General features: G+C 46.8%; 3 long non-coding RNA genes across 5 annotated transcripts; all 3 read right to left on the bottom strand.

Annotated features, from left to right (window-relative positions):
- Nucleotides 1-282: 282 nt before the first annotated feature.
- Nucleotides 283-4,372, bottom strand: LOC132085274 (uncharacterized). Of its 2 annotated transcripts, XR_009420190.1 has the most exons (5): nucleotides 3,657-4,372; nucleotides 2,969-3,032; nucleotides 2,196-2,271; nucleotides 1,311-1,428; nucleotides 283-716 (listed from the first exon to the last, which is right to left on the bottom strand). It is a non-coding gene; the product is annotated as an uncharacterized LOC132085274 (long non-coding RNA). The 2 variants fall into 2 exon arrangements; XR_009420189.1 differs by lacking the exons at nucleotides 283-716; nucleotides 1,311-1,428 and having other exon boundaries at nucleotides 1,516-2,271; nucleotides 3,657-4,371.
- A 1,809-nt stretch (nucleotides 4,373-6,181) lies between these two features.
- Nucleotides 6,182-7,220, bottom strand: LOC132085262 (uncharacterized). The gene is made up of 2 exons (XR_009420178.1): nucleotides 6,886-7,220; nucleotides 6,182-6,737 (listed from the first exon to the last, which is right to left on the bottom strand). It is a non-coding gene; the product is annotated as an uncharacterized LOC132085262 (long non-coding RNA).
- Nucleotides 7,221-20,511: 13,291 nt separating this feature from the next.
- LOC132085271 (uncharacterized) lies at nucleotides 20,512-24,602 on the bottom strand. 2 transcript variants are annotated; one of them, XR_009420182.1, is made up of 5 exons: nucleotides 23,886-24,602; nucleotides 23,198-23,261; nucleotides 22,425-22,500; nucleotides 21,540-21,657; nucleotides 20,512-20,945 (listed from the first exon to the last, which is right to left on the bottom strand). It is a non-coding gene; the product is annotated as an uncharacterized LOC132085271 (long non-coding RNA). The 2 variants fall into 2 exon arrangements; XR_009420183.1 differs by having other exon boundaries at nucleotides 20,512-20,856.
- Nucleotides 24,603-25,308: the final 706 nt, after the last annotated feature.

The raw sequence follows: 25,308 nt of genomic DNA, 5'->3' as shown, positions 1-25,308 counted from the left end.
CCAACCACACAGGCTTTTTCCCGATGTCATACCTTATAACTACCTCTCTTGGGAATTCTCATCATGTATCCCAAAAGGAATAAATACCTCAGAGCGTCCTAAAGCAAAAAGTAGCGCACGTGAGCTCCTCACACTCCCGGGAGGCCTGCACAGCGTGCACTGAGTCTGCAACAAATTCTGCTCAGTGAGAGTCTGCAAACAAAGGTTCAATTGATGAATTGAACTGATTGTAAAGGGAGGTTTTCTAAGCACAGAAGCACAACAAAGAACAAGCAAAAACAATTCTTAAAAAAAACCTGCAAGTTTTATTTAGCATATATGCGACTGATTTCCACCCTGTGGCTTCTCACTTTGATTCGCGTCTGTAGGTTCAGGAAGATGACAATGCACACTCTGCCCTCCCTGAGCCCCCCACAGCAGCTGAGCGCTGCTCCGTGCGCTCAGATCGTCAGGAACTGGATTGCCCGCATGGACTGGAACTGCTCTGCTGCAGATTCAGGAGAGAGGGGCCGGCTGAGGCGTCGTCCCAATTCCATTTCTGTGTGACGAGAAGCGGTTTGTTCCCAACGGGTGCAACAATCCCCAGCTCGCTTCCATGGTGAGTACCGATGGCACACAAATGGCAGCCTGAGGAAATCGTGTTCTGGGCTCTAAGTGGTCGGGACAGGGTCTGATTTTTTGTTTTGCATCTGTATGATGATTAGTACGACAGGGCCCTGATCGATGACATGGCAGCACAGAATTAAAAACTCCTCAATAGGATTACATCGACTTCTAGGAAAAGACAAAAGCCTAGGACCCTTCTGAAATCTATTTTTAATGCGAAGCACACGGATTGTCACTATGCTGTGCCTTCCAGCTTTTCAAAGCAGCTTACCTCTGAAGACCAGAAAACATTGATTTCTACAGAAACAACGGGCAACCCCCAGGCTAATCTCAGCACTACTGTTTAATAGGGGATCTGCCAGCGTGCCAGTCCAGCTTCAAGTGTGCTTTATTTCAGTCTAACATCCCCTCAAAATTCTTCTCACATCTCCCAACCCTGACATCTTATTTTTCCCTAAAGCTTCTCATCATTAGCAATTTCCAAGTAACATGGTATTTTTACAACATTCAAAAATGTCATGCTGGACTGTGCTAGAGAGTAATTTGCAAATATAAGCTTAGCAAAGTTTGAATTGACTTGTCCAGAGAAAAAACCTACAAGTGAACACCTACACCTGCCTACAAAGAGCTAACAAGCCCCTGGCAGCTGCCAGCATCAAAGCACAGCGGATGTTTCTAATACAGGGTAAGGATAACAATATCACCTTTTGTTCTCTCCAGCTTGTTTTCCCTGCAGTCATATTTTGCTTCTTATGATTTTTTTAGTCTCTGCATCTTCTTGGACAGCACCGAGCCCGACGACAAGGATACGAGAGTCTTTCCCTGCCGTAGGGAGAGAACCAGGAAAACAGTTAAAATAAGAACAGGGTAGTTTGAAATTCATACTTCCAATGAGAAGCAGCGCCTAACAAACAGAACAAAGGTAAACAAAGCATGGTACCTCCCTGGGGACAGAAGACTTACAAACTCTCCAGGATTTACAATTCTAGCGACCAACCCCTTCAGGACGGCAGCCAAGTGTCCCATGAGGTGGTGCTGCACCAAAGAACGATCTGAGAGGTTCCAAAGAGTGAAATGCACAATATTTTGCAAAGCCGTAAAATCTTGCAAAATAACAAAAATACAATAGATGTAAACTACAGGGTAAGAGTACAAGTGTTCACTTTAAGAGCTGGAACCATCCAGGTGAGCACCTGATAACTGGATCCTCACCAGAGTTTGAACCCTTCAGGACACAGAAGGGTTTTCCCCAGAAATTTCACAGACTGAGTTTTGATACAAGTATACTTGCCAGACCCTCAGAAACATCACCCATTCTCCAGGTGTCTGGAGAGAACTGCAAATGGCTCTCACGTAGTTTGAGCTAGCTCTGTAAGGTCTCAGGGTGAATTTCACCAGATGCAACCAAACTGGGCAACTCCCAGTGGGACAGAAGGAACCCAAAGCTTGGGTTCGCAGAGCTGCAGCAAATACTGAGGAAACAAACATAACAGCGTAAAAAATAATAAACCATCCTTTTTTTTTCTCTTGCTTTTGTTTTTTTCTTATTCAGATCAGCATAGCAATTAAAGAGAAGGTGAAAAACTCACCATTACTGAACATTTCATCATCTGTAGGCTGAGCATCCTTAGCACAGAGGACTCCAAAGTTAAAATTCACCGATCCCTGGGAAATAAAACCAAATATTGTATGATAAACAATCAAACAGCAGACGTAAAAATTTGTTTCCTCTAAGGACTTTCGGGTACGTATGTACCTTTGCATACATCCAACACATTGGAACATACACTTTATACCACCTCCTAATAAGTAAAAATTTACCTTTAAACTTTGATAGTACAGCATAAAATTATGAACTTAAATTGGTGATCTGTTATTATTAAGTTGGTGCCTAAAGTTATTTCTGCTGTCAGGTTCAAAAAAACATTAATTTTTTTTACTGGAATGAGCAATTGATTTCAAAGTCATCACAAGCCCACCAAAACACAAAGCAGTATTCACTGGATGGGTCTGTGAGCTAGAAGTAGTTAGGCTTGTACTTCCCTCTTGCTATTCCAGAACCAATAAATCCTGTCAACAAAACCAGGATCTATAGCCCACTGCTGTGAAAGATTCTACGAGGATGATGGTTTGATTTGTGTTTAGAAGTTTTGATTTGAAATGGCCAGTTCAATGGATAAAGACAGTTTAGGTAGTATTACATTGCTATTATTATTATTTCTATTATTATTTTTACTATTACTACTGCTATTGTTATCATCTGCTACTGGAAGAAACAAACCAGTAGTACCTATACTTAATTACTTTTATTTCCAGGAAATAATAAAGAAAAAGAACCAAACCAAAAAAAGTCACTTCCTACCTTTTATATCAAGGGATGAAAAATTTCTCTTGGGCTCTTCTCCAATTTATCAAGACTCATAGCACTGAAAGGCAAACAAAACAGTGCTTTATAGAAGGGCAAGTGCACATTTCAAGGCTGAACCACCAACTGATTGCAGTGACAGCAGTTACAACATGAATCCTTCCCAGAGCCTCTGTTAAATGGAATGTTCTGTGGAACTGCCGTTTCTTTCCCAAAACACTAACTTCCAACACTTCCTAATAATATTTTGTATTTTAAAACAAAAGAAGTTAGTGAGACTCTGTGCGGAGGTCAGGTTTAAATTTATTTCCTTCTAAAGCACAGAGCTCTGTTCCATCACCCTTCACTTCGGCTCTACACTGAATCGTGGTGAGCATTTGAGGAGTGCTCAATAATCAATTCTATTTCTCTCTTTTTCTAGCTCTCTCTATTCCTAAATCATTCCAGACAAGTCAAATGAAAAATGAAAAAAACAAGTTCAGCATCAAAGTCACACTTTTTCCCGTTGTCTGGTCAAGAACAGGCTCTAAATCCACTTACTGCTGCCTTCAACGATTCAGACTTGCAAAAGCATTCTTACATATTTTACAGGTTTATCATAAAACCCACAGAACGCAAGCTCTGAATTACAGGAAAAGGTACACAGGCAAATATCTAAAGGGATCACTTATTAGTAAATACATACCTTGGTAGAGATCGCACTGAGAACCTTTCTGAGGGACTCTAAGGGACGCATGTTTTCTGAGCACCCTATAAACAAGAAAAGCTAGGATATAGTACAGGACATCCCCACTTTTTCTACATATTCAAATAGTATTTTTAATAAAAACAATTCAGTTAAAAAAGAAGGAAGAAAACCAAGCTAATTTTACTCAGCTGTATTTACTGCCGATTTAGAGAAAAATGCCGGGCAGCGTCGGCCGTTGCGTCACACGTCGCGCCGGCAGCAGGGCCTGCCGGGAGTTGGAGTCTCGGGCTGGTAGCCACTCATGTGCCGCGATAGCCGTTGCGTCACACGCCGCGCCGGCAGCAGGGCCTGCCGGGAGTTGGAGTCTCGGGCTGACAGCCACGGCTCCGTCCCCCGCCACCGGGAGCTGCAGTCCCTCCCGGGCATCAAACGGGTCCTTCGCCCCAGGGCGGGGAAGGACCTGAGGCAGGACCGCTCCTCCCGAATGCCCTCTCTTTTCCCCTCCAACTCTTTTTCTTTTTTTAACGCTGTTTTTCACCCCTTTCCCTTCCCTTCCCTTCTGCTCTCCTGCTTTCTTTCCTTTCCTTTCCTTTTTTTCCCCTTCCCTTTCCCTTTCTTTTTCTTGTATTTGTAATCTTGGTTTTCCTTCCTAGCTTTAGAATCAAAAAGCAGCAGTAGTAACTTTCAGGCTACCTGGGAGTAAAAAAAACCCCAAAACTATAATGATTGAAAGAAAACTATTTATTCCCTGGGAGCCTGAAATTTTCTACTGCTGCACATGACACAGAGCTTTTTATTCCTTCTTATATACAGTTGATATTTTATACTCGCTTTATACACCGCCCCCTGCCGTCTGCACCGGCGCTCTGCAGGCAGAGCGCTGCGGCGTCGTTCGGTTCTGTGTAAATAAACTCGGCTAAATTAGGCTTGGTTCGGCTTAGGTCTAAAATCGTTTCGGTTCGGCTTTTCGTCTAAATTCGGCTTTTCCGGCTCTTCGGCTGAACTCGGCCCGGTTGGGCTAAAGTCGGTCATATTCGGCTCTTTGTCTAAATGCGGCCAATGTCGGCTACAGTCGGCTATCGGTTACACTCGGCTATCATCGGCTCTTCGTCTCAAGTCGGCTGTGTTCGGCCACACTCGGCTCTTCGGTGAAACTCGGCTATTTTCGGTCACACTCGGCTCTTCGGTGAAACTCGGCTGTTTTCGGCTACACTCGGCTCTTCGGGGAAACTCGGCTGTTTTCGCCCACACTCGGCTCTTCGGAACAATTCGGCCCGGCTCGGCTCCCTCAGGGCGGGAAAGCGGCTGTCAGAGGACCCCGGCACAGCGAGGCGTTTACCCACATGCCTGTCACAAACCCGCCGAAATACGCCCGCCCGCGGCGCCGCTGAGACCACAGCATGTGTCGGGTACACTTGAAACGCCACAGAAAATACCACCGGAGCCGCGCCGGGGTCGGTATTCCATGCAGGCAGTCCAGTGACACCCACCCCGGTCCTCCACTTCCCCGCCCTTTTCGCCGCCCTGTTGAGAAGGTCAACCAAAAGTCCGCGACATCCGCGACGCGCCACTCCCAAGGTGGCGGCCTCTCGGTGCAGGGCTGCAGTACCGCGCTCTGCCCACAAGGCGGCAGCACTGCCGCCCGCCCCAGCCGGGGGCGCAGCGCGCCTCGGGGCTGCGGGCAGCGAAGGTGGCAAAAAAGAACAGGGGCGACCCCCGCCAAAAACTGCTCTGAAATAAATGCCAAAAACCTGCCTCTTACCCCACCAGAATCAAACAAGGCCCCTTGCTTTAAAGCCATGTTTAAATAAATTTTTTATTTCCATTTTTCGTGTTTATATTCACATGCATAGCTATAGTGGACATTGATGTAGCATGTAATTTATATAACATTATTCTATTTCTATTATTTATATTTACTTATATTTTGTGCTTTTATAAATATCTTTCCACATTGATTGCATATTTCTATGTCTAAAATTACATTTCTATCATGCTTTCACTATTTAAAATACAAATCCCATCCTAACTAAATAAATACAAAAAAGCTCTATTCTTTTAAACTACATTGAAATATTTTTATATTTATAGCGCTCATGACTATATTCACATTTATATTTGCAGTTTATACTTAAGTATTATATTAATCATTATGTATGACATGTATCCTATTCAAATAAGAGATAAATTATTTTCCTAATTATGTACCATATCTACTGCTACAACTTATTTTTTCTTACATTTTTAATTTTTATATTAACCTTCAGCTATTTATGATCTATTTCTATTCTTAGATTTCTACCTTTATATTATTTGTATTTATAATGTTTATACTAAAACACCTGCTTTTGCCAAATAAAAAAAAAATCCCCTTTATTTTAAACTACTTAAAAAAACCTAGAGTATATCCATCTGGTATAACATATAACAAATGATAGATATGATAGATGTAAAATTGATATAAATATTGTAGTGTATTATAGGAAATAAATAAAAATCAATATGATCCATAACACAAGTAATACTGTATAAATGTTATATTTATGTTATTTTATATTTCAAATAATTTAACATTTCTTTATATATTTGCATATACTTGACAAACATTTCTATATTTATACTTGGGTTGCGATTTTTTTCTGGGTGTTTTCTGGGTCTTTTCTTGCCCTTCTTCGAATTTTTTTCTGGGTTATTTCTTGTCCATCTTGGGGGTTTTTTCTTGCCCATCTTCAGACTTTTTTCTGGTTTTTTTCTTGCCCATCTCAGAGGTTTTTTTTTGGGTTTTTTTCTGGGTTTTTTTCTTGCCCATCTTGGGTGATTTTCTGGGGTTTTTCTACGTTTTTTTCTTGCCCATCTGGGATTATTTTCTGGGGTTTTTTTCTCGTTGCTTTCTTGCCCATCCTGGGCTTTTTCTGGGTTTTTTTCTTGTCCATCATGTGGTTTTTTTCTGGTTTTTTCCTGCTCATCTTCGTCTGGTTTTCTGGGTTTTAAGCCAAAATCGGTACATATCATGTCAGTTCATGCAATACAACCCGGCTGGGGATTTTTTATTCTAAATTTAACAAGGAGTCGCAAAACCTGGAAAGCAAAAGTCACACACACAAGGTTAAATCCAGTCAGCATGCGCTCACACACGCAGAAACGAGCAGACACAGACAGACACAGCCACGTGCTCTCACACACGCTCACACAATCTTTCCACTTAAATGCTCACTGCGGCCCTTACTCGAGATGCTGAAGAACGTGCTGTGACACATCTTCTGGCTGCCGCTCCCTGAGGTAAAATGGCAGATCCTGGGGAAATCAGCAGCCTCGGGGACCTGTGAGACGACAGGAAGGGTCAACGAGTGGCTATCTGACAGCTAGGACTTGTCTCCTCTCTGGACTGATAAATTTTCTACCCAAAATCCAATAGAAGACAGATGTATAGGTACATAGAACATAAGCCACCATAGGCAGATACAATACAAGCCAGGACTTGCAAAAATTCTCTGGAAGATGAATTCTTGCGCCCTATTCCCTTTCAGAAGAAGGAACCTACACAACTACTGCAGTCATCTGAGGAGGTGCATCTGAAAAAAAAGTTAGGACAACAGTCAGACGGTTCAATGAGAACTGAAGAGCTCCAGATATCCTGTGTCCATCTACAAATCCCATCTAGAGGCCAACTACACCCCACACTGCACATTACAAATCCCCGGGCCCTCTCCTATTGCACCAGGCTATGCGGCAGGGCAGAGCAGCTCGGGCACAAATGTGTGCTGACAGCCGTGACACAGGATGGACAGGACAGGACAGACAACGGGGACACAACACAGACAGAAAATTCTAGGCAAGGAAAATGGCTGCAAGGACTGAGAGAATGCAAAAGGAGATGACCGAGTTCAAACTGATGGTGAGCTGATGAGGCTCAGAGAACCCCGAAGGAAGAAGATGATAACTGAATGATTTCTTCTAAGAACTGCAAAGATGGATGCCTAGGAATCCTACGGTCAGAATCCTCTACCTAACCTCATATTACGCCAAGTCCTAATCCACCAAAATGGATCCAGGTGGGGGCATAGCTGTCCATACAGCCCAGACCAAGACCTGACAAGACATCAGATGCGATGCTTCCAAAGAGAGAAGAGAGTCTGACGCCTGTCTGAGCTCCCCAGTCAAAAGTTCTGTGGCCTGGGTGCCAGGCCAGGGAATGCAGAGATCACAGATGCTAACAATGATGCCAAGATTAATGACAGGCACCCCTAAGGTAAAAGACATGGGATACACAAACAACACACAATTCACAACAGACAAGTGACACGAGACACACCGGGACTGCTCTGCCCTGCTGCACACCTCAGCACTGTGATCAAAAGTGAGACTTGGCTTCTATGGGGCCTAAGGGGCCACTTCATTAACACCCCCCCACCTCCAAACTGGACTCAAAACCCCCTCCCTGTAATCCCCAAACCAGCACCGTGCTTTCAGCCCCTCTGTGGGTCACGGCCCTCTACTTATCTCTCATACAGCTGGGGATGCTGGTCCCTGTCAGGTGCAAAGAAAGGCCACCTCATCAGATGGGAAGGTCCTGCTGGCACCGGGCTGGTGTCTCTCAGACAGCTAGATTAAAGAGAACCAAACATCAGTGCCTGAACTTGGCACCGCATCGGCCAAAACCCCACCACTCTGCTACTCACCGCGCTCCTAAGAAGGCCCGGCACCTCCTGGCCCTGACCCTCTGCCACACGTGGAATGCGTCTGCACCTGAAAGAAAGTTAGAACACATGTCAAACATCACCAGGATAACTCACAAGCTGCAAACACCATATGTCAATCTAGGAACAACATCTAGAGCCCAAGTACAGCCCACATTACAAATTTCAACTCCCCAAGGCTCGTCCTATTGCAGCAGGCCATGCGGCAGGGAAGAACAGCTCCGGCAAAAAATGTGTGCACACACCCGTGACACAGAAAGTGACAAACAGGGGGGACATGAAACACGACACATCATGCTTGTGGTGAGGGCCTCGAGGGGAAAAGGCAAAAGGGACCCCAAAGACACACCAGGGAGCACGGCACACCGGACAACAGGACACAGATCGGAGCTGTTCTGCACTGCCCGCCTGAAAGCTGCCATCAAAAGTAGAGCCTCTCCCTTTAGCTGTCCTAAGAGGCCCTTGGAGAAGATTGCTTTCCCCTCTGCTCATTTTTGAATCTGTCCCAAGAACTCCCAATCTGCTACTCCGCCATCTCCAGACCGCGGCCCCCGACTTATCTTTTGGATGATCGGTGAGGGGAATCCACGCTGCACCTGAAATGAGTCTGCCTTGGAGGGCTCTGTGACGGCCTGTGAGCCTCTCGGTCAGCTGCAATCAAGAAAACCAAAACCAAAGTATGAGTCCAGAGTTATGTGGGCCAAATCCCTGCAAGTCAGCTACTTGCCCTCTCCTGAGTGTGCCTGGCTCCTTCAGGCTCCAGCTTCATCCTGATTCCAAGGCTGTGGCCTTCATTAGGAGTGGCACCTGGGTTACAGAAAGACAAAGTTAAATGGCATTCCTCTGAGTGCAGTGGATCACCTTGTATGCTGTAAGCCATGGGAATGCCTCTGCTAGGCTTCTGAACAGCCTTGTGTGGGGGGGCCCTCAAATAAAAACCCTTTCTCACCCTGCTGCTTGCAAACCCGCTCCCAAGAAATCCTAAACTGGATACCTGATCACCCTCCCTCTCCCAGGCACCATCCTCAACTCACCTGAAGCCTCAGTCTCAAACATCATCCTTGACACTGGGCAGATCCCTCTTGTGACACGACGAATCTGCTGAAAAATTGTTGTGCTTGAGAGCTGAGCAATAACAGCCAATTCTCTCCACTGCTCACCTTGACTGCTGGCATCCAGATTGACTTCCTGAAAAGAAAGACAAAGAACAGAGCTGTAACACACTCACCATACACACTTCTGCTGCAGAGACAAATGGGGCCTCACCTGCTCGGGGCAATCCCCTCACCCGGGATGGGGCCCTCTGGCACACATTTAATCCATCTGAATCTGAAAAAAAAGTTAGGACAAGAGTCACACTCTTGTAGGATAACTGATGAGCTCCAGATGCCCTGTGCCCATCCACAGATCCCATCTAGTGTCCAACTACACCCCACATTACACATTCCAAGTCTCCAAGACTTCTCCTATCGCACCAGGCTGTGCAGCACGGCAGAGCAGCCCCATCCCAAATGTGTGCAGACACCCGTGACACAGGACAGACAGGACAGACAACAACAGGGGACACAACAGGAAAAGAAATCTCTTGGCAAGGAAAATGGCTGCAAGGACTGAGAGAATGCAAAAGGAGATGAGTGAGCTGAGACCGATGGTGAGCTGATGAGGCTCAGAAAACCCTGGGGAACGAAGATGATAACTGAATGATTAATTCCAAGAACAGCAAAGATGGATGCCTAGGAATCCTACGGTCAGAATGCTGTACCTAACCTCATATTATTACAAGTCCTAATCCAACACAATGGATCCAGGTGGGGCATAGCTGTCCATACAGCTCAGAACTAGACCTGACAAGAAATCTGACTGGAGGCTTCCAAAGAGGTAACTTTTGACTGGGGAGCTCAGACAGGTATCAGAAACTCATATATGGCCTGGGTGCCGGGCCAGGGAATGCAGAGATCAGAGATGCTAACAATGATGCCAGGGGTACTGACAGGGCCCTCCAAAGGTAAAAGACATTGGATACACAAACAACACATAATGCACAACAGACAAGTGACACGAGACACACCGGGACTGCTCTGCCCTGCACACCTCAACACTGTGATCAAAAGTGAGACTTGGCTTTTATGAGGCCTAAGGGGCCACCTCATGAACATCCCCCACCGCCAAAGCTGAATCAAAAACTCCACCCAGTATTTCCCGAAACAGCACCATGACTTCATCCCCACTGTGGGTCCTAGCCCTCTACTTATCTCTCATACAGCTGGGGATGCGGGTCTCGGGTGCAAAGAAAGCTCACCTTGTCAAACGGGAAGGTCCTGCTGGCACCGGGCTGGTGTCTCTCAGACAGCTAGAGTAAAGAGAACCAAACATCAGTGCCTGAACTTGGCACCGCATTGGCCAAAACCCCACCGCTCTGCTACTCACCGCGCTCCTAAGAAGGCCTGGCACCTCCTAACCCTGACCCTCTGCCACACGTGGAATGCATCTGCACCTGAAAGAAAGTTAGAACATATGTCAAACACCACCAGGATAACTCACAAGCTGCAAACACCTTATGTCAATCTAGGAATAGCATCTAGAGCCCAAATACAGCCAACATTACAAATTCCCCCTCCCTATGGTTCGTCTTATTGCAGCAGGCCATGCGGCAGGGAAGAACAGCTCTGGCACAAATCTGTGCACACACCCGTGACACAGAAAGTGACAAACAGGGGGACATGAAACACGACACATCATGCTTGTGGTGAGGGTCTCGAGGGGAGAAGGCAAAAGGGACCCCAAAGACACACTAGGGAACACAGCACACCGGACAACAGGATACAGACCGGAGCTGTTCTGCACTGCCCGCCTGAAAGCTGCCATCAAAAGTAGAGCCTCTCCCTTTAGCTGTCCTAAGAGGCCTTTGGAGAAGATTGCTTTCCCCACTGCCAATTTTTAAATCTGGCCAAAGAACTGCCAACCTGATACTCTCCCATCGTCTCATCTCCAGACCGCGGCCCCCGACTTATCTTTTAGATGATCGGTGAGGGGAATCCACGCTGCACCTGAAATGAGTCTGCCTTGGAGGGCTCTGTGATGGCCTGTGAGCCTCTCGGTCAGCTGCAATCAAGAAAACCAAAACCAAAGTATGAGTCCAGAGTTATGTGGGCCAAATCCCTGCAAGTCAGCTACTTGCCCTCTCCTGAGTGTGCCTGGCTCCTTCAGGCTCCAGCTTCATCCTGATTCCAAGGCTGTGGCCTTTATTAGGAGTGGCACCTGGGTTACAGAAAGACAAAGTTAAATGGCATTCCTCTGAGTGCAGTGGATCACCTTGTGTGCTCTGAGACATGGCAATGCCTCTGCTAGGCTTCTCAGCCTTGTGTGGGGTGCCCTCAAATAAACACCCTTTCTCAACCTGCTGCTTGCAAACCCCCTCCTAAGAACTCCTAAACTGGATACCTGATCACCCTCCCTCTCCCAGGCACCATCCTCAACTCACCTGAAGCCTCAATCTCAAACATCATCCTTGACACTGGGCAGATCCCTCTTGTGACACGACGAATCTGCTGAAAAATTGTTGTGCTTGAGAGCTGAGCAATAACAGCCAATTCTCTCCACTGCTCACCTTGACTGCTGGCATCCAGATTGACATCCTGAAAAGAAAGACAAAGAACAGAGCTGTAACACACTCACCATACACACTTCTGCTGCAGAGACAAATGGGGCCTCACCGGCTCGGGGCAATCCCCTCACCCGGGATGGGGCCCTCTGGCACACATTTAATCCATCTGAATCTGAAAAAAAAGTTAGGACAAGAGTCACACTGTGGCAGGATAACTGATGAGCTCCAGATGTCCTGTGTCCATCTACAAATCCCATCTAGAGTCCAACTACACCCCACATTACAAACTCCAAGTCTCCAAGACTTCTCCTATCGCACCAGGCTGTGCAGCACGGCAGAGCAGCCCCATCCCAAAAGTGTGCAGACACCCGTGACACAGGACAGGACGTGACAAACAATAGGCACAAGACACAGACAGAAATCTCTTGGCAAGGAAAATGGCTGCAAGGACTGAGAAGATGCAAAAGGAGATGACCGAGCTGAGACCGATGGTGAGCTGATGAGGCTCAGAGAACTCTGAAGGAAGAAGATGATAACTGAATGATTAATTCCAAGAACAGCAAAGACGGATGCCTAGGAATCCTACAGTCAAAATCCTCTACCTAACCTCGTAATATTACAAGTCCTAATCCACCATAATGGATCCAGGTGGGGCACAGCTGTCCATACAGCTCAGAACAAGACCTGAAAAGACGTCTGACTGGATGCTTCCAAAGAGAGAAGAGAGTCTGATGCCTGTCTGAGCTCGCGAGTCAAAAGCTCTGTGGCCCGGGTGCCAGACCAGGGAATGCAGAGATTACAGACGCTAACAGTGATGCCAGGGGTACTGACAGGGCCCTCAAAGGCCTAAGGTAGAAGACAGGAGATACACAAAACAACACACAATGCACAACAGACAAGTGACACGATGCACACGGGGACTGCTCTGCCCTGCACACCTCAGCACTGTGATCAAAAGTGAGACTTGGCTTTCATGGGGCCTAACGAGCCGTTTAATGAACGCCCCCCGCTCCAAACTGGACTCAAAAACCCCTCCCAGGAATTCCCAAACAAGCACCATGCCTTCATCCCCACTGTGGGTCGCAGCCCTCTACTTATCTCTCAGACATCTGGGGATGCCAGTCTGTGTCAGGTGCAAAGAAAGGCCACCTCGTCAGCTGGGAAGGTCCTGCTGGCACCGGGCTGGGGTCTCTCAGACAGCTAGATTAAAGAGAACCAAACATCAGGGCCTGATCTTGGCACCGCATTGGCCAAAACCCCACCGCTCTGCTACTCACCGCGCTCCTAAGAAGGCCTGGCACCTCCTAACCCTGACCCTCTGCCACACGTGGAATGCATCTGCACCTGAAAGAAAGTTAGAACATATGTCAAACACCACCAGGGTTACTCACAAGCTGCAAACACCTTATGTCAATCTAGGAATAGCATCTAGAGCCCAAGTACAGCCAACATTACAAATTCCCCCTCCCTATGGTTCGTCTTATTGCAGCAGGCCATGCGGCAGGGAAGAACAGCTCTGGCACAAATCTGTGCACACACCCGTGACACAGAAAGTGACAAACAGGGGGACATGAAACACGACACATCATGCTTGTGGTGAGGGTCTCGAGGGGAGAAGGCAAAAGGGACCCCAAAGACACACTAGGGAACACAGCACACCGGACAACAGGATACAGACCGGAGCTGTTCTGCACTGCCCGCCTGAAAGCTGCCATCAAAAGTAGAGCCTCTCCCTTTAGCTGTCCTAAGAGGCCTTTGGAGAAGATTGCTTTCCTCTCTGCTCATTTTTGAATCTGTCCCAAAAACTCCCAACCTGCTACTCCACCATCTCCAGGCTGTGGCCCCCGACTTATCTTTTGGATGATCGGTGAGGGGAATCCACGCTGCACCTGAAATGAGTCTGCCTTGGAGGGCTCTGTGATGGCCTGTGAGCCTCTCGGTCAGCTGCAATCAAGAAAACCAAAATCAAAGAGTGAGTCCAGAGTTATGTGGGCCAAATCCCTGCAAGTCAGCTACTTGCCCTCTCCTGAGTGTGCCTGGCTCCTTCAGGCTCCAGCTTCATCCTGATTCCAAGGCTGTGGCCTTTATTAGCAGTGGCACCTGGGTTACAGAAAGACAAAGTTAAGTGGCTCTGAGTGCAGTGGATCACCTTGTATGCTGTAAGCCATGGGAATGCCTCTGCTAGGCTTCTGAGACACCTTGGGAGGGGCTCTCAAATAAACAAATAAAGACCCTTTCTCACCCTGCTGCCTGCAAACCCCCTCTCAAGAACTCCTAACTGGATGCCTGCTCACCCTCCCTCTCCCAGTAACCATCCTCAACTCACCTGAAGCCTCAATCTCAAACATCATCCTTGACACTGGGCAGATCCCTCTTGTGACACGATGAATCTGCTGCGAAATTGTTGTGCTTGAGAGCTGAGCAATAACAGCCAATTCTCTCCACTGCTCACCTTGACTGCTGGCATCCAGATTGACATCCTGAAAAGAAAGACAAAGAACAGCAGTGTAACAGAGTCAGTTGAGAGGTGTAACAGAGTCTGCTGCAGAGGCAAATGGGGCCTCACCTACTCAGGAGAATCCCCACACCTGGCATGGGGCCCTCTGGCACACATTTAATCCATCTGAACCTGAAAAAAAAGTTAGGACAAGAGTCGCACTGTGGCAGGATAACTGATGAGCTCCAGATGTCCTGTGTCCATCTACAAATCCCATCTAGAGTCCAACTACACCCCACATTACAAACTCCAAGTCCCTGGGACTTCTCCTATCGCACCAGGCTGTGCAGCACGGCAGAGCAGCTCGGGCACAAACGTGTGCTGACAGCCGTGACACAGGATAGGACAGACAACGGGGACACAACAGGAACAGAAATCTCTTGGCAAGGAAAACGGCTGCAAGGACTGAGAGAATGCAAAAGGAGATGAGTGAGCTGAGACCGATGGTGAGCTGATGAGGCTCAGAGAACCCTGGAGGAAGAAGATGATTACTGAATGATTTATTCCAAGAACAGCAAAGACTGATGCCTAGGAATCCTACAGTCAAAATCCTCTACCTAACCTCGTAATATTACAAGTCCTAATCCACCATAATGGATCCAGGTGGGGCACAGCTGTCCATACAGCTCAGAACAAGACCTGAAAAGACGTCTGACTGGATGCTTCCAAAGAGAGAAGAGAGTCTGATGCTTGTCTGAGCTCCCTAGTCAAAAGTTCTGTGGCCTGGGTGCCAGGCCAAGGAGTGCAGAGATCACAGAGGCTAACAATGATGCCAGGGTTTCTCACAGGCCCCCCTAAGTGAAAGATATGGCATACGCAAACAACACATAATGCACAATAGACAAGTGACACGATGCACACCGGGACTGCTCTGCCCTGCTGCACACCTCAGCACTGCAATCAAAAGTGAGACTTGGCTTTTATGGGGCCTAAGGGGCCACTTCATGAACACACCACACCCCCCCCTCCAAAATTGGACTCAAAACCCCCTCCCAGGAATTCCCAAACCAGCACCCTGCTTTCATCCCCTCTGTGGGTCACAGCCCTCTACTTATCTCTCAGACATCTGGGGATGCTGGTCCCTGTCCGGTGCAGAGAAAGGCCACCTCGTCAGCTGGGAAGGTCCTGCTGGCACTGGGCTGGTGTCTCTGAGACAGCTAGAGTAAAGAGAACCAAACATCAGTCCCTGATCTTGGCACCGCATCGGCCAAAACCCCACCACTCAGCTACTCACCACGCTCCTAAGAAGGCCCGGCACCTCCTAACTCTGACCCCCTGCCACACATGGAATGCGTCTGCACCTGAAAGAAAGTTACAACATATGCCAAACACCACCAGGATAACTCAAAAGGTGCAAACACCTTATGTCAATCTAGGAATAGCATCTAGAGCCCAAGTACAGCCAGCATTACAAATTCCAACGCCCCACGGTTTCTCCTACTGCAGCAGGCCATGCGGCAGGGCAGAACAGCTCCGGCAAAAAATGCGTGCACACACCCGTGACACAGAACGTGGCAAACAGGGGGGACATGAAACACGACACATCATGCTTGTGGTGAGGGTCTCGAGGGGAGAAGGCAAAAGGGACCCCAAAGACACACTAGGGAACACAGAACACTGGACAACACAACACAGACCGGAGCTGTTCTGCACTGCCCGCCTGAAAGCTGCCATCAAAAGTAGAGCCTCTCCCTTTAGCTGTCCTAAGAGGCCCTTGGAGAAGATTGCTTTTCCGGCTGCCAATTTTCAAATCTGCCCCAAGAACTCCCAACCCACTATTCTCTCATCTCCAGGCCAAGGCCCTCGACTTATCTTTTGGATGATTGGTGATGGGAATCCACGCTGCACCTGAAATGAGTCTGCCTCGGAGGGTCTCGTGATGGCCTGTGAGCCTCTCGGTGAGCTACAATAAAGAAAACCAAAACCAAAGTATGAGTCCAGAGTTACGTGGGCCAAATCCCACCAAGGCAGCTACTTGCCCTCTCCTGAGTGTGCCTGGCTCCTTCAGGCTCCAGCTTCATCATGATTCCAAGGCCTTCATTAGGAGTGGCACCTGGGTTAGAGAAAGGCAAAGTTAAATGGCATTCCCCTGAGTGCAGTGGATGACCTTGTGTGCTGTAAGACATGGGAATGCCTCTGCTAGGCTTCTGAGAAGCCTTGTGTGGGGGAGGCCTCAAATAAACAAATAAAGACCCTTTCTCACCCTGCTGCCTGCAAACTCCCTCCCAAGAACTCCTAACTGCTCACCCTCCCTCTCCCAATCACAATCCTCAACTCACCTGAAGCCTCAATCTCAAACATCATCTTGGACCTTGGGCGGATCCCTCTTGTGACATGATCAATCTGCTGAATAAAATGTTGTGCTTGACACAGCTTGGAATTTCAGGGAGTTGCACTCCTCAATTAAAAAAAAAAAAAACAAAACAAAAAAAAACCAACAAAACCAATCCCAAAAACAAACAAAGAAAAAAACCAAACAAACAAAACCCACACAAACAATAAATCCCAAAACACCTAACTCCCCACAGAAACAAAAAAACCACAGAAAACATCAAAAAATCCAAAACCCCCACAAAAACCAACTAAAAACCCCAAAATGAAAACCAAAAAAAACCAAAAATTCCACCAAAAGAAATCCAACCAAAAAAACAACCAGAGCAAAACTAAAAATTACAAAAGCACCTTACCACTCCTAAACACAAAACCCAAAATCACAAACCTAAATACTCCCTGTATTCCATGCTGTTTTCTTCACAGAATCTTCCAAGCCTCTGTGCTTTAGATGCCCAGAAACACCTGCTGAAAAGATGCTGAGACGGGCTGAAAAAGCCTCTTCACTGAAATGAGGAGAGCTCTTACCCCAGCACATCCCAGAGAGGGAATGAAGCCCCTCAGCCACGGCTGGGGTTAATATACCCCTGATTGTGCCCGCCTCTCGTTCCCATGCCACCCGGGAAAAGGGAGGGGGCGAATCCCACCAAGCCCTCAGAGCAGCTGCAGCTGTTTGGCTCCTCTGACTCACATTCAAGGGCAGTAAAGGGCTTGTTATAGAAGAAAACTTTTCAGAAAAGTAACAGTGCTTTCTTTTTTTGCAACAACTACTTGGAGCAGAAGAACAGAAAACTGGCAAGATATAAAACTTTGTGGTAAGGTTACATAGCTAGATCAATTGGGTAATTGGGTAATTTGCTGTTACCTTACATAATTATTCTGTGTTTACCAAAAGCCATCTAATAAATTCACACCCAAAACTCCAGCAGCCCAGCTGGCCCTACCAAATCTCTATGTTTATGCATACAGTAAACAAAACCAAAATCCCAGTAATACCTATCAGAAGTCCGTGAAAGAAACCTCTTGAAATTGATCCTACCTCAAATACAAAACAACCCATGCAAAGTTAGCTTGACTCAATAAACAATTTACACAGAGCTAATAACACCAAGAAATAAAACAGCACACCATATACCACCAAAGAATATAATAGTGAAGAAAAAAGAAACCACTTTTTTTTTTTTTTTAAAGCTTTTGCCAAGACTCCAACAACAACTTCTTCTCCTTCTGAAATGTCCCTTCTCCTTCCCAAATTCCTTACAACTTCTGAGTTTACATCCAAGCAAAAAGCAAAATTCGTGCACTTGTGCGTTCGATGCTCCTGCCAGATTCTCTGTTTCCCTCCACATCTTCTTACACTTTCAGTCTTCACTCTGTCCTGCCGTGATGAGTTTGACGGACGAATTGGTAAACGTTAAGAGAGGATTTCCCTGCCTCCCTCCCCAGAGCTGGTTTCCTTAGTGCATTTCACTCAATCCCAGGCCGGCAACGATGCACGCTCACCTCAAGCGTGCAAGGCTCACAGCTGCTCGGCTAAATGCGGCTGTAATCGGCTAAACTCGGCCATTGTCATCTGCATTCGGCTGGACTCGACCCTTCGGCACGGCTCGGCTCGCTTCGGCCGAACTCGGAGCCGCTCTCTGCGCTCGGCGCGCCTCGGCTCGCTTCGGCCGAACTCGGAGCCGCTCTCTGTGCGCCCGGCGCGGCTCGGCTCGCTTCGGCCGAACTCGGAGCCGATCAGTGCGCCCGGCGCGGCTCGGCTCGCTTCGGCCGAACTCGGAGCCGATCAGTGCGCCCGGCGCGGCTCGGCTCGCTTCGGCCGAACTCGGAGCCGCTCTCTGCGCCCGGCGCGGCTCGGCTCGCCTCGGCCGAACTCGGAGCCTCTCTGTGCGCCCGGCGCGGCTCGGCTCGCTTCGGCCGAACTCGGAGCCGCTCTCTGCGCCCGGCGCGGCTCGGCTCGCTTCGGCCGAACTCGGAGCCGATCAGTGCGCCCGGCGCGGCTCGGCTCGCTTCGGCCGAACTCGGAGCCGCTCTCTGCGCTCGGCGCGGCTCGGCTCGCCTCGGCCGAACTCGGAGCCTCTCAGTGCGCTCGGCGCGCCTCGGCTCTCTTCGGCCGAACTCGGAGCCTCTCTGTGCGCCCGGCGCGGCTCGGCTCGCTTCGGCCCAACTCGGAGCCGCTCTCTCCGCGTTCGGCTGAGCTCGCCTCGGCTCGGCTCCCTGACGGCGGGCAAGCGGCGCCGCCTCACGTTAAACTCGCCCGGCTCGGGGCTCTCCTGCTGCCGCGTCCCGCGGGCGGCCCGGCCATCGCACGGACACGATCGGGAGCGCGGCGTGGCACAGGAGCTCATTGGGCTGTGACCGCACTCGCGCTAATTAGCGCGCACGAGAGCAGCGGGCTCGGTTCGGCTGAGCTCGGCTCCGTTCAGGCAGCCTCGCAAGCCTGGCCTCGGTTCGCTCGAGGCCGTCAGGTTCCGCCGGTCTCGCCTTGGTTCGGCCGAAGGAGGCGTCGTTCGCTCGTGTTTTTACAAATATCTTTCTATATTGACTGTATATTTCTATATTTAATTTTATACTTCTATAATACTTCCATTATTCCAAATAAAAACCCCGTCTCTAACCAAATAAATAAAAAAACCCTTCTTTTAAAGGATACTGCAATATTTTTTATTTATACTTTGTATAATTATACATTCATATTTTAATTTATCGTTTCTTTGGATGTATTACATTAATAATGATATATTATATATATAAAATTTTAAAATATATTTAAATTATTATTTAAATTATGTATAATATCTACTGCTACAACTAATTTTTTCTGATATTTTAAATTTTTATATTTATCTGTATGTATTTATTATATATTTCTAAACTTAGATTTCTACCTTTATATTATTTGCATTTATAATTTTTACAATCAAAACACTGCCTATTGACCAATAAAGAAAACCCGCTTTATTTAAGTATTTTAAAAATATTTTCATGTTTATAATTTTCATATTTATATTTATAATTTGTTCAATATTACATGAGAACACACCTGCTCCTGCACCGCAGTGGGGCCCCCTCTCCTGGGGACCTTGGGGTGCCCCAACGGCATCAGAGCCCCGAGTCTTCACCCCCTTCTCCTCTATTTAGAAACTACACTGGAACTTTTTTCTGGAAATAAAGACATTACCTAAATCCTCTCCCCGTGTCCTAGACAGATGGATATTCAGTTATTAGTTGGCTGGGCAGCAGTTTCTTAAATAGAATGATAAACAAGATGTGAACATTTCAGCTACAAGCAAATAGGCAAATCTGAACAAGGTACTGGTGGGCGACCACTGAAGTTATTTTGAAGGAATTTTTTAAACAATAAAATATTGATACCACAAAAATAAAGCAAAAAGCTAACTACTGGCTAAGAAAAAATTAACTTTTGACAGCAACAACATTCCAACCACACAGGCTTTTTCCCGATGTCATACCTTATAACTACCTCTCTTGGGAATTCTCATCATGTATCCCAAAAGGAATAAATACCTCAGAGCGTCCTAAAGCAAAAAGTAGCGCACGTGAGCTCCTCACACTCCCGGGAGGCCTGCACAGCGTGCACTGAGTCTGCAACAAATTCTGCTCAGTGAGAGTCTGCAAACAAAGGTTCAATTGATGAATTGAACTGATTGTAAAGGGAGGTTTTCTAAGCACAGAAGCACAACAAAGAACAAGCAAAAACAATTCTTAAAAAAAACCTGCAAGTTTTATTTAGCATATATGCGACTGATTTCCACCCTGTGGCTTCTCACTTTGATTCGCGTCTGTAGGTTCAGGAAGATGACAATGCACACTCTGCCCTCCCTGAGCCCCCCACAGCAGCTGAGCGCTGCTCCGTGCGCTCAGATCGTCAGGAACTGGATTGCCCGCATGGACTGGAACTGCTCTGCTGCAGATTCAGGAGAGAGAGGCCGGCTGAGGCGTCGTCCCAATTCCATTTCTGTGTGACGAGAAGCGGTTTGTTCCCAACGGGTGCAACAATCCCCAGCTCGCTTCCATGGTGAGTACCGATGGCACACAAATGGCAGCCTGAGGAAATCGTGTTCTGGGCTCTAAGTGGTCGGGACAGGGTCTGATTTTTTGTTTTGCATCTGTATGATGATTAGTACGACAGGGCCCTGATCGATGACATGGCAGCACAGAATTAAAAACTCCTCAATAGGATTACATCGACTTCTAGGAAAAGACAAAAGCCTAGGACCCTTCTGAAATCTATTTTTAATGCGAAGCACACGGATTGTCACTATGCTGTGCCTTCCAGCTTTTCAAAGCAGCTTACCTCTGAAGACCAGAAAACATTGATTTCTACAGAAACAACGGGCAACCCCCAGGCTAATCTCAGCACTACTGTTTAATAGGGGATCTGCCAGCGTGCCAGTCCAGCTTCAAGTGTGCTTTATTTCAGTCTAACATCCCCTCAAAATTCTTCTCACATCTCCCAACCCTGACATCTTATTTTTCCCTAAAGCTTCTCATCATTAGCAATTTCCAAGTAACATGGTATTTTTACAACATTCAAAAATGTCATGCTGGACTGTGCTAGAGAGTAATTTGCAAATATAAGCTTAGCAAAGTTTGAATTGACTTGTCCAGAGAAAAAACCTACAAGTGAACACCTACACCTGCCTACAAAGAGCTAACAAGCCCCTGGCAGCTGCCAGCATCAAAGCACAGCGGATGTTTCTAATACAGGGTAAGGATAACAATATCACCTTTTGTTCTCTCCAGCTTGTTTTCCCTGCAGTCATATTTTGCTTCTTATGATTTTTTTAGTCTCTGCATCTTCTTGGACAGCACCGAGCCCGACGACAAGGATACGAGAGTCTTTCCCTGCCGTAGGGAGAGAACCAGGAAAACAGTTAAAATAAGAACAGGGTAGTTTGAAATTCATACTTCCAATGAGAAGCAGCGCCTAACAAACAGAACAAAGGTAAACAAAGCATGGTACCTCCCTGGGGACAGAAGACTTACAAACTCTCCAGGATTTACAATTCTAGCGACCAACCCCTTCAGGACGGCAGCCAAGTGTCCCATGAGGTGGTGCTGCACCAAAGAACGATCTGAGAGGTTCCAAAGAGTGAAATGCACAATATTTTGCAAAGCCGTAAAATCTTGCAAAATAACAAAAATACAATAGATGTAAACTACAGGGTAAGAGTACAAGTGTTCACTTTAAGAGCTGGAACCATCCAGGTGAGCACCTGATAACTGGATCCTCACCAGAGTTTGAACCCTTCAGGACACAGAAGGATTTTCCCCAGAAATTTCACAGACTGAGTTTTGATACAAGTATACTTGCCAGACCCTCAGAAACATCACCCATTCTCCAGGTGTCTGGAGAGAACTGCAAATGGCTCTCACGTAGTTTGAGCTAGCTCTGTAAGGTCTCAGGGTGAATTTCACCAGATGCAACCAAACTGGGCAACTCCCAGTGGGACAGAAGGAACCCAAAGCTTGGGTTCGCAGAGCTGCAGCAAATACTGAGGAAACAAACATAACAGCGTAAAAAATAATAAACCATCCTTTTTTTTTCTCTTGCTTTTGTTTTTTTCTTATTCAGATCAGCATAGCAATTAAAGAGAAGGTGAAAAACTCACCATTACTGAACATTTCATCATCTGTAGGCTGAGCATCCTTAGCACAGAGGACTCCAAAGTTAAAATTCACCGATCCCTGGGAAATAAAACCAAATATTGTATGATAAACAATCAAACAGCAGACGTAAAAATTTGTTTCCTCTAAGGACTTTCGGGTACGTATGTACCTTTGCATACATCCAACACATTGGAACATACACTTTATACCACCTCCTAATAAGTAAAAATTTACCTTTAAACTTTGATAGTACAGCATAAAATTATGAACTTAAATTGGTGATCTGTTATTATTAAGTTGGTGCCTAAAGTTATTTCTGCTGTCAGGTTCAAAAAAACATTAATTTTTTTTACTGGAATGAGCAATTGATTTCAAAGTCATCACAAGCCCACCAAAACACAAAGCAGTATTCACTGGATGGGTCTGTGAGCTAGAAGTAGTTAGGCTTGTACTTCCCTCTTGCTATTCCAGAACCAATAAATCCTGTCAACAAAACCAGGATCTATAGCCCACTGCTGTGAAAGATTCTACGAGGATGATGGTTTGATTTGTGTTTAGAAGTTTTGATTTGAAATGGCCAGTTCAATGGATAAAGACAGTTTAGGTAGTATTACATTGCTATTATTATTATTTCTATTATTATTTTTACTATTACTACTGCTATTGTTATCATCTGCTACTGGAAGAAACAAACCAGTAGTACCTATACTTAATTACTTTTATTTCCAGGAAATAATAAAGAAAAAGAACCAAACCAAAAAAAGTCACTTCCTACCTTTTATATCAAGGGATGAAAAATTTCTCTTGGGCTCTTCTCCAATTTATCAAGACTCATAGCACTGAAAGGCAAACAAAACAGTGCTTTATAGAAGGGCAAGTGCACATTTCAAGGCTGAACCACCAACTGATTGCAGTGACAGCAGTTACAACATGAATCCTTCCCAGAGCCTCTGTTAAATGGAATGTTCTGTGGAACTGCCGTTTCTTTCCCAAAACACTAACTTCCAACACTTCCTAATAATATTTTGTATTTTAAAACAAAAGAAGTTAGTGAGACTCTGTGCGGAGGTCAGGTTTAAATTTATTTCCTTCTAAAGCACAGAGCTCTGTTCCATCACCCTTCACTTCGGCTCTACACTGAATCGTGGTGAGCATTTGAGGAGTGCTCAATAATCAATTCTATTTCTCTCTTTTTCTAGCTCTCTCTATTCCTAAATCATTCCAGACAAGTCAAATGAAAAATGAAAAAAACAAGTTCAGCATCAAAGTCACACTTTTTCCCGTTGTCTGGTCAAGAACAGGCTCTAAATCCACTTACTGCTGCCTTCAACGATTCAGACTTGCAAAAGCATTCTTACATATTTTACAGGTTTATCATAAAACCCACAGAACGCAAGCTCTGAATTACAGGAAAAGGTACACAGGCAAATATCTAAAGGGATCACTTATTAGTAAATACATACCTTGGTAGAGATCGCACTGAGAACCTTTCTGAGGGACTCTAAGGGACGCATGTTTTCTGAGCACCCTATAAACAAGAAAAGCTAGGATATAGTACAGGACATCCCCACTTTTTCTACATATTCAAATAGTATTTTTAATAAAAACAATTCAGTTAAAAAAGAAGGAAGAAAACCAAGCTAATTTTACTCAGCTGTATTTACTGCCGATTTAGAGAAAAATGCCGGGCAGCGTCGGCCGTTGCGTCACACGTCGCGCCGGCAGCAGGGCCTGCCGGGAGTTGGAGTCTCGGGCTGGTAGCCACTCATGTGCCGCGATAGCCGTTGCGTCACACGCCGCGCCGGCAGCAGGGCCTGCCGGGAGTTGGAGTCTCGGGCTGACAGCCACGGCTCCGTCCCCCGCCACCGGGAGCTGCAGTCCCTCCCGGGCATCAAACGGGTCCTTCGCCCCAGGGCGGGGAAGGACCTGAGGCAGGACCGCTCCTCCCGAATGCCCTCTCTTTTCCCCTCCAACTCTTTTTCTTTTTTTAACGCTGTTTTTCACCCCTTTCCCTTCCCTTCCCTTCTGCTCTCCTGCTTTCTTTCCTTTCCTTTCCTTTTTTTCCCCTTCCCTTTCCCTTTCTTTTTCTTGTATTTGTAATCTTGGTTTTCCTTCCTAGCTTTAGAATCAAAAAGCAGCAGTAGTAACTTTCAGGCTACCTGGGAGTAAAAAAAACCCCAAAACTATAATGATTGAAAGAAAACTATTTATTCCCTGGGAGCCTGAAATTTTCTACTGCTGCACATGACACAGAGCTTTTTATTCCTTCTTATATACAGTTGATATTTTATACTCGCTTTATACACCGCCCCCTGCCGTCTGCACCGGCGCTCTGCAGGCAGAGCGCTGCGGCGTCGTTCGGTTCTGTGTAAATAAACTCGGCTAAATTAGGCTTGGTTCGGCTTAGGTCTAAAATCGTTTCGGTTCGGCTTTTCGTCTAAATTCGGCTTTTCCGGCTCTTCGGCTGAACTCGGCCCGGTTGGGCTAAAGTCGGTCATATTCGGCTCTTTGTCTAAATGCGGCCAATGTCGGCTACAGTCGGCTATCGGTTACACTCGGCTATCATCGGCTCTTCGTCTCAAGTCGGCTGTGTTCGGCCACACTCGGCTCTTCGGTGAAACTCGGCTATTTTCGGTCACACTCGGCTCTTCGGTGAAACTCGGCTGTTTTCGGCTACACTCGGCTCTTCGGGGAAACTCGGCTGTTTTCGCCCACACTCGGCTCTTCGGAACAATTCGGCCCGGCTCGGCTCCCTCAGGGCGGGAAAGCGGCTGTCAGAGGACCCCGGCACAGCGAGGCGTTTCCCCACATGCCTGTCACAAACCCGCCGAAATACGCCCGCCCGCGGCGCCGCTGAGACCACAGCATGTGTCGGGTACACTTGAA

Source organism: Ammospiza nelsoni, chromosome 29 (assembly GCF_027579445.1).
Source record: "Ammospiza nelsoni isolate bAmmNel1 chromosome 29, bAmmNel1.pri, whole genome shotgun sequence".
Lineage (NCBI taxonomy): Eukaryota > Metazoa > Chordata > Aves > Passeriformes > Passerellidae > Ammospiza > Ammospiza nelsoni.
The sequence above is the reverse complement of the archived record's forward strand: the minus strand, read 5'-3'. Positions and strand labels throughout refer to the sequence as shown.